Source organism: Gorilla gorilla, chromosome 14 (genome assembly GCF_029281585.2).
Source record: "Gorilla gorilla gorilla isolate KB3781 chromosome 14, NHGRI_mGorGor1-v2.1_pri, whole genome shotgun sequence".
Lineage (NCBI taxonomy): Eukaryota > Metazoa > Chordata > Mammalia > Primates > Hominidae > Gorilla > Gorilla gorilla.
Genome location: NC_073238.2, coordinates 54,452,403 through 54,465,754, shown reverse-complemented (window position 1 = coordinate 54,465,754; position 13,352 = coordinate 54,452,403). Strand labels below are relative to the sequence as shown.

General features: G+C 43.5%; 1 long non-coding RNA gene across 1 annotated transcript; it reads right to left on the bottom strand.

The window, feature by feature from the left end:
- Positions 1 to 303: 303 nt before the first annotated feature.
- On the bottom strand, positions 304 to 7,508 carry LOC109029356 (uncharacterized). The gene is made up of 4 exons (XR_002008416.3): positions 7,455 to 7,508; positions 3,079 to 3,186; positions 1,312 to 1,413; positions 304 to 875 (listed from the first exon to the last, which is right to left on the bottom strand). It is a non-coding gene; the product is annotated as an uncharacterized lncRNA (long non-coding RNA).
- Between the last annotated feature and the right edge of the window lie 5,844 nt (positions 7,509 to 13,352).

The window sequence follows — 13,352 nt, the reverse complement described above, 5'->3', positions numbered from 1 at the left end:
CAATATCAGAGACAAGTAAAGTTGGAAAACAACAACAACAACAACAAATCAATCAGGATTGGTAGCAAGGCTAGAATTGCCAGCTTTTAAAATTTTGGCCAAGTAAGTTTGTTAAAGCAAAAGTCTCATCTGCTCTCATTATCCTTTCAAAAACAAGGTCACAATGACTAATCAATCTTCACTAGGGATGGACACTAGTCCTAATTAAACAGACATATGTAGGTCACATATGTATTCTTATTATACATCCAATGCATATGAACACTGTCCTTCCATTCCCTGCTATTTACAATTCACTGTGGGTGTGTGACAGTTTGTCCCATTCTGCTACCAAGATGGGGCTGTTAGTGGGAAACCATGGTCTTCATAAGTAGACTTATTTATGTACTTTTATGTGTAAACTAGTCTCTGCTTCTTTCCTTCTTTTCCCTTTTTACTTTTCTCTCTAAGACCCCTACCCCTGTGTACACCCCCGTGTGTGTTTACAAACACACATAACGCTTACGGTGCATTGGGCGCCCAGTCTACCCCAATTTTTTCAGAAATAAGCCAACTGAATCGCAAGTGCCATACATTTTGATTCTGTACCCTTTCCCCCTCCTACTTGAAGTCAAACGGAAAAAGTTGCTCCTTCCCTTTCCTCGGGAGCCTACTGAGCCTTCTCTAGGAGAGAGGGCCTTCCTTTCTTTAGCCTCCACTGGGTTTCGGGGCTGCCTGGCTGTGCTGACCCTTCTGGGCAGAGAACAAGGTACACAGAAAGCACAGCAGCCTCCTCCCTTCCCCTCCTGTGGCTTCAGTGGGCTTGGGGCATCTGTAGGGCTTCCCGCCCTCTCCTCGTCTCAGCCGCAACTTCTCCTCCTGTCCTGGCAGGAGTCCTAGGAAAGAAGGGCTTTTGAGTCAGTCGGTTTGTCTCCGTGCTCCTTTCCTTCTTGGTAGGAGAAGGCAGGCGACCTCTGGGCAGACGCCTGGGCTGCTTTCATGAGCTGGGAATCTGGACCGTCGCCCCCAGCTTGGAGTCGGGGGCGAGGGCTAAGCGTGCGGGAGTGGGATGGGAAACTGGACTGCTCTCCACCTCCTACTGATTTGAGTTCTCACACTGCGACCTCATGTGTTGTGAATTATAGAAATGCCAGACACACCCACAATTAAATATAGGCACCCAAAGGCTCTTGAACGCCAGTGTTAAGGGACTTTGAATGCTCCCTTGTTCGCGCCGCCTCCACACAGCTCACTTCCCTTACACCCAGTGGAGTGGAGCTTCTACCAGCTTGCACCCCACTGCGCTGGCCTGTTTCTGCTGCTTTCCTTTACCTTTCTGCTGCCAGGAACACGCCAGGCCGTGCTGGGATCACATTTTCCTTGCAAGGGCAGTGACCCTTTTGTAGACATATTTCGTCTCTATGGGAGGTCTCTCTATGGTCAGAAAAGAACACACAGAAAATCCATTAAGCCCAATATCCAATCTCTTTCTGGGGTAATAGATGTCAGCGCTACTCGCTGAGATCTGAGTCAGAAATCTGCAGCCTCCTGGAGCTGAGTGCGGCTGAACTCATTGATCCAGCTGGCGGGCCACACGGACATGCAGCACCGTGCTACCTCTCTCCTCAAGGGGCCCAGACCCTGCAATACGCAGGTGGCAGTCACGCACAGAGGGTGGCCAGGGCCTTCGTCTCTTCTGTCTGTTCCCTCCCCCACCCCGTGCTGTTTAGTGGAGCAGGTTCTGGCAATGCATGGGGGAAGGAGCCAGCAAGGAAGTGGGGTGGGGTGCACGTTTAAGCTGGGCTTTATCTTTTTTGGGCTTGTAAGTCTCTTTTGAAGTGATTTGGACCATAAAGAACAACGGTGCTTGTTTTTCATTTGGGAGGCTTCAGTTCTACCAAGAAGCGTCTTAAGTGTTAAGAGATTCACTGAGGTTGGCGCGCTCTCTCTTCATGTGGTTCACAGTTCTCATGTTTTACTTATTTTTGATGTGGTAGCTGTAGCCAATGAAAGCTATTCCCCACCCCCCTCCCCGGCCCCAGTTCAAAGTTATACACTGAGAGTTTTGGGTTTCTGTCTTCAACGTTTCCTCTCTTTGACGTCTCTGTAGGACCAAAAATGCCAGTTTTTCAGTCACTCCCAGAGCCTTCATAGGGGCCAGTGGGTGGCTTGGGAAGGAACATGGGGGGAATTTGGCCTTCTGCCTTGGCAGGTATCCCTGAGTGCAGACCAGGTTCCAGGAACTATGTTAAGAGCTGAGGATGCCTTGGACACTCCCACCTTACCTGGGGACAGAGAGAGGACTCCACCATGCTCTCTTGAATGCCACCAACATCCTCTTAAATTGGCAAATCCAAAGATTGTTTTCAGTTTTCATAATCCTTTACCTCCTTCCAGTTCTAGATCCTGGTGACCCTCCCATCTTTATTCATTGTTTTATTCAGTATATGCCTAATAAGTGGCTAATTCACGTGCTATGGGGAGTGGCACAGCATCATGGTTAAAGGCAGGCTCTGGTGTCAGAGCATCTGTCTGCACAGCCAGCCCTGACTTGTCTTAGATGTGTGACACAGGTAAGTTATGCAGCCTCTCTGGGGCTCAGTTTCCTCACCTATTAAATGGAGTTAATAACATTACCTATCTCATAAGGTTTTGTGAAGATTAGATAATACAAGAGACATGCTTAGAACAGTGTCCTGGCACATTGTAGGTGCTCAATAAATAATGGCTACTGTTACTATGGTCTCTTCTCTCCCAGAGCTTACAGGCCAGTGATGCGGGACAGCCATCCAACAGGTGAAAGTGAGTTGCTCCGGTGAAAACAGCCAGGACAGAGCTATGCTCTCATGACCTGTGCTGCTCACTATTCCTCATTCCATGGTCTCTAACCCTTCTTTCTCTTTCTCCACCCCTGACTTGTCTTTCTCTTTTCTTCTACAATGTAGTGACTCCACAGGATTCTGTTTTTATTTCTTCCTCATGCCCCCTACACCTATTTCCAGACTTTCCAATAGGGCTAGCAGAGAAGCCTCAGGATGAATCGAAATATTTCACAGCTGTCACCCAGGAGTCATCTGGGGCAGGGGTGGAGTAACTTACATGTGCAGGCTTCCTTGTGACAGGGAGGTGGCTACAGATGGTCTCCCTGCTCAGCAGTCAAGTCTCTTTCAAGTCACCTAAGCTCTCTGCAATTCAGTTTACTCATCTCTAAAAAGGAGAGAATCCCTTATGTGGGATTAGTTGAATACACACATACATACACACATACCCAACATACATATATATATATATACACACACACACATATATGTTCTGAATTAAATATACAATGTATATGCACATATAAACATATATACATAAATATATGTCTATGTGTATATGTGTATATATTTACACACATGTACATATACATACACACATATATATTAATTTTAGTATACATAAATATGAAAAAATCTCAGTTCCATGTCTGACCCATAATAAGCACTCAGTCATTCGTAGCTGTAGCTCTTATTATGAGCTGGAGCTTTCATGTGGATTGTGGTTATTAAAGCACAGTTTCTGAAATATGGAAAAGTAGCCCTGTGTGGTGCAACTCAGCCTTGTGTAGTCACTAAGCAAGGAATATGGAGACAAAGTTGACCATGACAGGGTCATGTCCTTAAAGGGGTTCACAGGGCAGATTTGTGCACAGGTAACTATAATGCAAGCCAAACTCTAGAAGACAATCAAACTGAGGAAGTCCAGAGGGGAAACAATTCTGCTCAGGCCATTAGAGAAGGTATCTTTAAGCTCAGGCATTTGAGCTTACAGAATCAGAAAAATAACCATGGGTGGATAGGGCTGGAGGGAGGGCATTCTTAGTGGAAGACAGAAGAAAGTGTTTGAGCCAAGGCACAGGTTCAGGCAGTCTTGTGGCTGGTTTGGACTCTAATCATCTGGTTGGAGTGCAGAAGACATTGAGAGGCTATTTCTGGAAAGGCAGGCTGGAGTCTGCGATAGAGGGTTTGAAGGCTGTTAAAGAGTTTGCAGCCAACCACTCTTTTGAGCTACAAAAGCATTGTCCTAGAATAACTCAAAGGATCCATCAGGAAGATCCTAGTTCAAGGAGAAGACAGATTTAACAAAAGGAAGAGAATTTATAAAATAAGGAAATAAAACTGAGTTGAAGCATGCCAGCAACAGCATCTTCTTTGTTTCTACTGGCAAAGGACTCTGACATGAATAGTCACAGTACCACGGCTGCCATCAGATTAAAATTGTCAACAGATTTCTATGTGTAATAGAAACTTTAAACTTTTTTTATTACTTAAAAGAGAAAACATGGAGCCAAAGCCACAGACATTTTGGTGTTATTAAGCTTTGGTATTTGAGCCTGGTTATGTTGAGGTAATAATCTCAATACCAATCTTTCCCCATTGGATCCATCTTCTGTACACAATAGAACCTTCCAATAGCTCCTCACTGCCGAATAAATAATTTTCAAACTCCTAAGTTTGATTTATATTCTGCTTTACTCCTTCAGTCACTTCTCCTTGTGTTCCTCCTACCCCTGAAGATTTATATATTGAAATCCTAACCCCCAGGATGGTATTGAGAGGTGGGCCTTTGGGAGGTGATCAGGTCCTAAGGGTGGAGCCCTCATGGATGAGATGACTGTCCTTATAAAACAGGCCCCAGAAAACTCCCTTGTCCCTTCTGCCATGTGAGGACACAGTGAGAAGACAGCCATCTGTGAACCAGGAGGAAGAGGGCCCTCATCAGAAACAGCATCTGCTGGTGCTCTGATGTTGGACTTCACAACCTTTAGAACTGTAAGAAATACATTTCTGTTGCTTATAAGCCATCTGGTCCGTGGTAAGTTGTTACAGCAGCCTGAACAGGCTAACACACCTTGTTGTTCTTATGAGTCCTTACCCTGAACATATTTAACTCCTCATAGTTTCTTGAGCACGCTCTGCTCCTGTCTGCTCTGTGCTTTCGCAAATATGACTCCCTCTTTATCTTCTTGACCTGGTTAATCTCTTCTCTTTACCCAAAGCCCTTTTCTGAGGCCACCTCCTCTGAGCAGCTTTCCTAAACTCCTGTCTCAGGTGGTGCTCCTCTTTGGCTCTCCCATAGAAACCTGTGCCTGTGTTTCCAATTGCAACTCTCCCACCTTACTGCAATTGCCAGTTTAACTGAACATCTTCCCCATGTGCTTGTGAGCTCCTGAGGGCAAGAGCTGCTTCTCTCACCCTTATATCCTCATTGCCTGGCACATAATATGAATTATAAAACTGTTACCTAATTGATGAAGAGCAATTTGATAAGCACAAAACATATTGTTCATCTCAACAAGGCATTAAGATATTTTCAGGGCCTGGAGACAGCACCTAATCTTGAGTACTTAGTATGAAAGAAATAAAATAATCCATCCTTCAGGAAAAGGCAGGGCCCTCTTGAGGATTTAAAAAATGTTAACTTTGACTGAGGTCAGTGTATAAATGCAGTCTTAGACTTTCTTGCTTCAAAATCAACAAATCTGTAGCTAAAAATTCAGATTTCTGTGCCTCTACTTTATATCTTCTAAATCAAATCCCTGGGGGATGGAACCTGGAAATAGACATTTTTAACGTGTCCCCTTAGTGATTCTGATCTACTCTTAAGCCTTGGAACCCCTGATGCGTGCAAAGTCTCAAGTCAATGCAATTGTAATATCAGTCTGGGAGCTTGAGAAGGGACAATGCACATTGATGCAGTTTTTGTGGTTCGAGAATTCTCAGTGACACTCAAACCCCTAGAGTAAACTGCATCCCATGCAGGCCATCATGGGAGAGCAACTAGACTTCAGCATGAAACCTCGCTTCTGCTTCCTTCAGTTCTGTGATTTTTGAAACATTTAAAGAACAAGGAATGGGAACAAGATTTTCTGAATGTTACATTATCTGACTTGGATATTGGAACAAGGGCCATAGACATGAGCAGTCAGAACAGCTTGACAGGCAACTGAAGGTCATTAGAAATGGCCCCACCGTGGAGGGAGTGGGGAAGACCCGCGTCCCTCGATTTGCAAACAGAAATAAATAGACCACTCTGTAGGGCCCCAAGTAACAGGTTTTCCAGTGTTTTTGCCACTTTCTGGTTCCAAAGAGCAAACAATAAATTAACAGACAGGAGCTCTCAGCCTCCTAACCGGAGGGCCGCCATCAGACTGTGGCCTTCCCTCAGGTTACAGATGATGGAGAAATTTGAGGTTGTGGTGGCTCTGGTGTTACTCAGGTGTAGTTTCCATTAAAAACAGGAGACAGAGGGGGCTAAGGACATCTGGCTGGGCTTTTCTGGTCTATCTCTTACTGTACGAGAGGGGTGACCTGTTCCTAGCCTTGCTTCCAGGCTACTGTTTCCTCCCCGAGATAAACTGTGGTTCAGTTAGTGTAGAGAGGAAAGGCTCTGGGCCACATGGTAACTGAGACGAAAGGGAGCTAGGTGGTTGTGCCCCATCAGGATGCTTTGCTAATGGGTGATTCTGGTAGCATGACATCACCATCTGGGGATAACACAGATATGGAGGTAAAACCCTATTCAAGATAATGCTGTAACTGCAAGGAGACAAGAAACATCAACAAATAATAGAAGCAAGAGGTTGGAAATGTCCCTTATCTGTGAAAATACATGCAGAAAGAAAAACTGAATGTATGCTGCCAGATGGCTAAAGAGAAGATTAAGGGATGTGTCTCTGATGAATAAGGAGCTGTGATCTATTTCTTCAATTTATATATTTTTATTTTTTGAAATTGATAATGAGTTAGAAAAACCTTGGAGATTAATTTGACCTAGAAGCAAAGGTGAACATTATTGTGTTGTTTTCTGGTCATTCTCCCTAACACTGAAGGTCAAGGAGACAAATTATTTTTCTTTTCTTCTTTTCATTCATATATTTTCCCCTCTTTGCTTTAAATTTTGTCCTTGAAAATAAAATGGCTTTAGCTAATACAGGATTCTAATCACATTGTAAGACTATCATGATAAAATTGTAGCCTTTGACAATGCAAATCTGCAAGATGTGGCAAGATGCAGTGATTAATATTTACTGTGCAGGTACTTTAAAACTCATTTGCCCTGAAATAACCAAGAGAAAGTTCTGTATGATAGAACTTTATCTAAACTCTTACTTACCTTGTAACATCTTTAAATTCTTACTAGTACAATCTAGAATAAAAGAAGTCTAGAATAAAAAAAGTCAAGTAAAGACCCTCATAAAAAATATAAATCCTGGCTTATGTAAACTCAATGTATCTATCCAATTATAATAATAACAGAACAAACCCCAAAAACTAAAATGAGGGGTGATTGTTTCTATTTCCATAGATTTTTTCAGATTTGCTGCAGGATTGTTTTAACCGAATATTCATCACAATTTACTTCTCCATTTTTTTTTCTGCACACAAATTTTAGGGATAGATTTAGCAAATAAAACAAATATATATAATTACCCATTTGTTGAATCAGCATATCTCTTGTAACTCTGTTCTTTGACTAGTTAGGTGTCACTTTTTCAGCTGTTGCTTTAAAAAACACTGATACCAGGCAGGTCTTCGTGACCCTACCAGACTGACAACCAAGGACTACTGTGGTGTTTACATTTCTTGGGTAAGTACAGCTTATCTGCCTCACATGCTGTGGGTGTAGGATTCTGGAACATAATCTAATATATGACTCAGCATTGTTAAGCACTGAAGGACTTCATGTGTCCATGGCTAGTTAGACGCAGGCTTGCCACACATGGCCTCACCACATGTAGTAGCTTCCCACCTTGGCTAAACTCTCTCTCTTCTGCTTTTCTCAGAAATACGTTTCCAGACTTCTCAGTGAGAATGGCATTTGGGTACCCGTTATATTTCTAGTTGGCCATCCCTGAGTCACCAGGGTATGCCAAAGCATCACAGGGCCTTTTATTGTGATGTTAGACTGAATGTGATCGATGTGATAGACTGAATCATATCCCCCAAAATTCGTATGTTGAAGTCTTAAGCCCCAGTGTGACTATATCTGGAGATGGGGCCTTCAAGAGATAATAAAGCTTAAATGAGGTCATAAGAATAGGCCTCTAATCCAATAAGACTATGGTCTTACAGGAAGAGGCAGAGCTCTCTCTCTCTCTCTTTCTGCCATGTGAAGACACAATGAGAAGGTATAGTCTTCAAGTCAGGAGAGAGTCCGCACTAGAATCCAACCATGCTGGCACCCTGATCTTGGACCGCCAGTCACCAGACCTGTGAACCAATGAATTTCTGTTGTTTAAGCCAGCCAGTCTGTAGTATGTTGTTATAGAATCCTGAAAAGACTATTACACATATAAAACCTGGTAAAAAGAAATTGCTGAGAGGGCAATTTCTTCTAACTGAAAATACCTTCCCTATTTCTATTCTATCTTTGGAAATATTATTCCCTGTTTCTTCTATGGTGTTACAACTACTCATGGAAATACTAACAATTCTTATACTAATATATGACATTTACTGAGCTCTCACTATGGCCCAAGCACTGCTTGTACCATAAGTGATTACACAGTCTTTGGTATATAAGCCAGACACTGGCCTAAATTATTTTAAAATGTTAATTTTTATAACAACTCAGGTTGTTAATATTATCACCCCCATTTTACACTGGGTAACCGATGTTAAAAAAAAAAAAGGTTGTTTTGCCAAGGTTATTAATAAGCAAGCTGCAGAGCTCAGATTTGGACCAGGAAAGTCTGGTTTCAGAGTTCATACTGTTAACCCTTCTGTTATCTTGCCTATGAAAAGTTTGTTATAGCTCTTAAACCACACCACAGTCCTACAAGGCAGATGTTATTCATTTCCTTATTTTGCTGATGGAGAAACTGAGGCACAGAATGGCCATGTAATTTTCCCAGCATCAGACAGTCCAACCTGAGCCAGATAATTCTAGAGGCTTCCAGCCTTTTCTCCTCTGTGGGTCACCTCAAGATGACAAGGCTGGAGGCTGACTGTCTTCTGCAGGTGGTATTTAAGAAGAACTTCCATGCAAAGGGTCGAGGTGGTTAACAGCTACTGAAGAAGGGGGTGTGTGTTTGAGAGAAGCAGACAGAGGTTTGTGATATTTTCCAGGCTGCAGGTACCAGATCTATGCCCTACTGAGTTCCATATGCTTTACCCAGGGACTACCATCTCAGAGGCAGTGAGAGAATTCAAATCTCTGGGCTCTGACTGTCAGATTCCATGTGTTCAGGAGTCAAAGCTTCATCTGGAGCTGGAACAACTTCTCTGGTTCAAAGTCTGCAGTGCACCTGCAGATTTCCCATTAAATTGCCTGCTGAATCAGGAATAATGATTCTCAGGGGGAAGAGATATTATTTGCATTTGAATTAATGTTGAGTTTGGAGTCACAGATTCCTCATCAAGAAGGATTTAGAGCAATTGCTGATATCCTGGGGATCTGTGACCAGCTCATTATTTTCATCTCACAGGGTAGTACTAGAATTTTTAATTTTTTTCAAGTCTTCTTTCGAAAGTTTGGCTCTCTTTATCCCCATGATCATAATTATAATAATTTTGAAACATCAGTCTGCGCAGATATCAAGGTGTTGAACGGATAATTTCACTTTAATGAATTTGTCTCATATGGGCTTATTTTCCACATCTGTCCTAAGCTGAATAGCTAACTGGTTAATATGAGAACTGTTCCGTTTCATTAGCTTCTCCCTGTTGATTTCCTTGAGGTGGAACTGATGCATTGCCAGTTGCAAGCTCTGTCAGCTCTTTCCTTTTAGGCAAAGCACACATCCAAATTCTATTCTAAGGCACTGATGCTAACTAAGAAGAATAAAAAATGAAATAGTTTGATCATCCAGATAAACTGCAGGATTCCATATACCCAGTGGCTTCTGAGAGATTAGCAAGTACTTGTTACAAACGTCATAAACCCTTGTACCTGAGGCTGTGGTGGGTAAATTGTACAAGTAAGGCCACAAAGCCCTGGCAGGGATGGGTGTGGGCTGAGGAGTAGAGAGTGAGAAAGAGGTTTGGCTGGTGAACTCCGGAAGGGAGAGGACAGAGAAAAAGAAGGAAATGGAGTGGCAGTGGACCCAGGAGGCCTTGGTGAAGGTCTTGAGTTGGAGTATAAAATCTCCAACCTTTCAGCACTTTGAGAGGCTGAGGCAGATGGATCATCTGAGGTCAGGAGTTCAAGACCAGCCTGGCTAACATGGTGAAACCCTGTCTCTACTGAAAATACAAAAAATTAGCCGGGCATGGTGGCGGGCGCCTGTAATCCCAGCTACTCAGGAGGCTGATGCAGAAGAATTGCTTGAATGTGGGAGGCAGAGGTTGCAGTGAGCTGAGATCACACCATTGCACTCCAGCCTGGGCAACAAGAGCAAAACTCTGTCTAAAAAAAAAAAAAAAAAAAATCCAACCTTTTAGGAAGGAGGGCTCTTGATTGTTGCAGTAGCTAGGAGGGTATTTTGGGAAGGAGTTTAAGGTGAATGAAACTGTTAGTGGATTACTTAGCCTCCTGGAGAGAGAGGGGTGGTGCCTCCTTCATGGGGCCCTAAGTTCAGCTAAGATGGATAAATGATCAGTTAGGATGCTCTGTCTCTAAGTGGGATGATAACAAACAAGAGAGAGATGGATCACCTCTCACAGCAAGAACCAGAGTGCACTTAAGGACTAGATCATTCCATGACTCTGTTCACAAGGACCCAGGTTCTTTCTGTCGTTCTGCTCTGATGTCCTTGGCAGTGCTTTCATTCTCAAGCTTGTTCTCCTCTAGGCCGTATGATGACTCCCAGAAAAGATCAGGGCTGCACGCTTCCTTGCTCACTTTCCTAGGGCAGGGGAAGGGGACGCTCTATCTGCATTCATGGGAGAAAAATTCTTCATTTAGAGTCTGATTGGGCCAATTTGACCAAGAGACAGAGAAAGAATGAAGCACATACAAGGCCTTGTGCCAGAATCCTTGTGCATCTTCCTTCCTGTCAAGTGGCAGTGTGTATGACATGCTGTAGGGTGTGCCTGTGTGGCTCTCCCTGCACCCACCAAGTTGTTCCAGCTATGAAGTAAACAAAAGCGACACCACAGCCAGCAGGAAACGAGCCGCCAGGCCATTCCAGAGAGACTTGAAATTCCTGATGGGGCATAAAGAGTTAAGCAGGTTTGAGGGCTTCCTTGTGAGGGGAAATGGAAGACAGTGAAAAGGATGGAACATACTAGTTTAGTGGTAAGGAGGCCACTTACTGAGTTTAATGCCAGTCCAACTTAAAACTAGAGCAGCTTCTCAACCTCAGTACCGTGCTACTCACGGACGTTTCTTCATCGTGGAAGGCTGTCCATGATGGAGAAACACGTTGAAGGATGTGTAGCAGCATCCTTGGTCGCTACCCACTAGGTGCCAGTAGTATCCCTCCTCCCCCAGTGTGACAACCACAAACATCTCCAGAACATTGCCAATGTGCCCTGTTGAGATTTTTGTGCCCTCATTGAGAACCACTGCCTTAGAATGAGGCAGGAACTCAAGTGGTCAGGAATTATGGGTTTGGTTAGATGCTTCTCTCTAAAATGTTGAGGGACTGACAAAGGTGGCCAACAACATGTACAGATTGCCTTACAGCTGCAGAACTAACTTTGTGCCCATGTGTGAGAAAACTTCCAAAGGAGGTTTTAGGATCAAGAAACCATCTGATTAAAGCACTGACCAGGGCCAGTTTATGCAAAAAGGAGTATAGGGATTGATTGAGAACTGCACGGAATATAACTAAATATCTAAGCATGAACAGAAACCTGTATTGCATGTGTATAATGATAATAATGTGGATGACAGGACTACAAGTTGCTATGTACCTGGTAAGTGACAGGAACTGTGGCAAACACAGATTATACCCAATTTATAATCCCACAACTGCCCTGCAAGGTGACAGTTGCCCTCTTTTTACAGACGAGGAATCTGAGGGTTAGACAGGCCCTGTGACCTACTCAAGCTTCCGCCACCAGTTGTGGTGGAGACAGGCTAAACCCCAGTTCTGTCTAATTCCAAAGGCTGTGCTGTTTTCTCTACAACATATTATATATGATCAGAATGTGGGGTGTGTGTTCCACATAAACTATTGTGAGAACTTAATTATCATGTAAGACACAGTGTGTATTATATACACACATATCAAATATGTATATGGGTAGAGATGCTCTTAACATATAAGATCATGTGGTAGCTCACAAAACTTTATTAAATTCATAAAGCAGCTGATATTTACTATTAGAACCCCAAAACCCTCATTTGCTGGGAGTTCAGAGTTCTGAGACCCCTTGAGTCCTTCCGAATCCAAGAGAGGAGGAGACTGGGTTGTAGCAGCCAGCTAGCTGCTGTGGGTGGAAAGGGTTTGCTGCAGGGGCCGGGATCCGGGAAGGAGCCCCCTAAGTAAAGGTTTCTTTTTTTTTTTTTTTTTTTTTTTTTTTTTTTTTTTTTTTTTTTTTTTTTTTTTATCATGGAGTCTTGCTCTGTCACCCAGGCTGGAGTGCTGTGGCACGATCTCAGCTCACTGCAACCTCCGCCTCCTGGGTTCAAGTGATGATTCTCCTGCCTCAGCCTCCCAAGTAGATGGGATTATAGACATGTACCACCACGCCCAGCTAATTTTTGTATTTTTAGTAGACACAGGGTTTCACCATGTTGGCCAGGTTGGTCTCCAACTCCTGACCTCGTGATCCACCTGCCTCGGCCTCCCAAAGTGCTGGGATTAAAGGTGTGAGCCACCGCACCCGACCTGGCAAAGGCTCTTGAGAACTGAAATGAAGATTCTCTAGAGCAGCTCCTTAAACTTTCATGGCAAAGAAGTCATCTACTATTTAGTTAAGCTGATTCGGATTCAGAATCTAGGGTGGGGACTGGAATTCTGCATTCCTAATGAGCCCAGAGTGCTGCTGCTGGTGCGGGTCACCCTTTAAGCAGCAGCGGCAGCAGCGGCAGCGGCAGCAGCTGCAGAGAAGGAAACCTTATTCTTCTGAATGGTTCTCTATAAAGCAAGTCCATTGAGAAAGGAACTGGCCATAAAGAAGCTACCAGACACAAGTGGGCCAAAGTGCTAAGATGACCAGTGGAGAGGCAGGGAGAAAGGACAAATAGGACCTTCCCCATCTAATACACTATCAGGTGGAGAGAGAGAGAGAGAGAGAGAGAGAGAGAGAGAGAGAGAGAGAGAGAGAGAGAGAGACAAGGGGCACAGTGTGGCTTAAAACATTAGAGAACAAGGGTTTTGGAGGAGTTTGTAAAACTACAACTTCATACAGCAGGTAGTAAACTTATGAAACTCATCATTTCTAAATAGAGATTAAAAATATAGTTACAAAAGTGCTATAAATAAAATAGTAAATTAC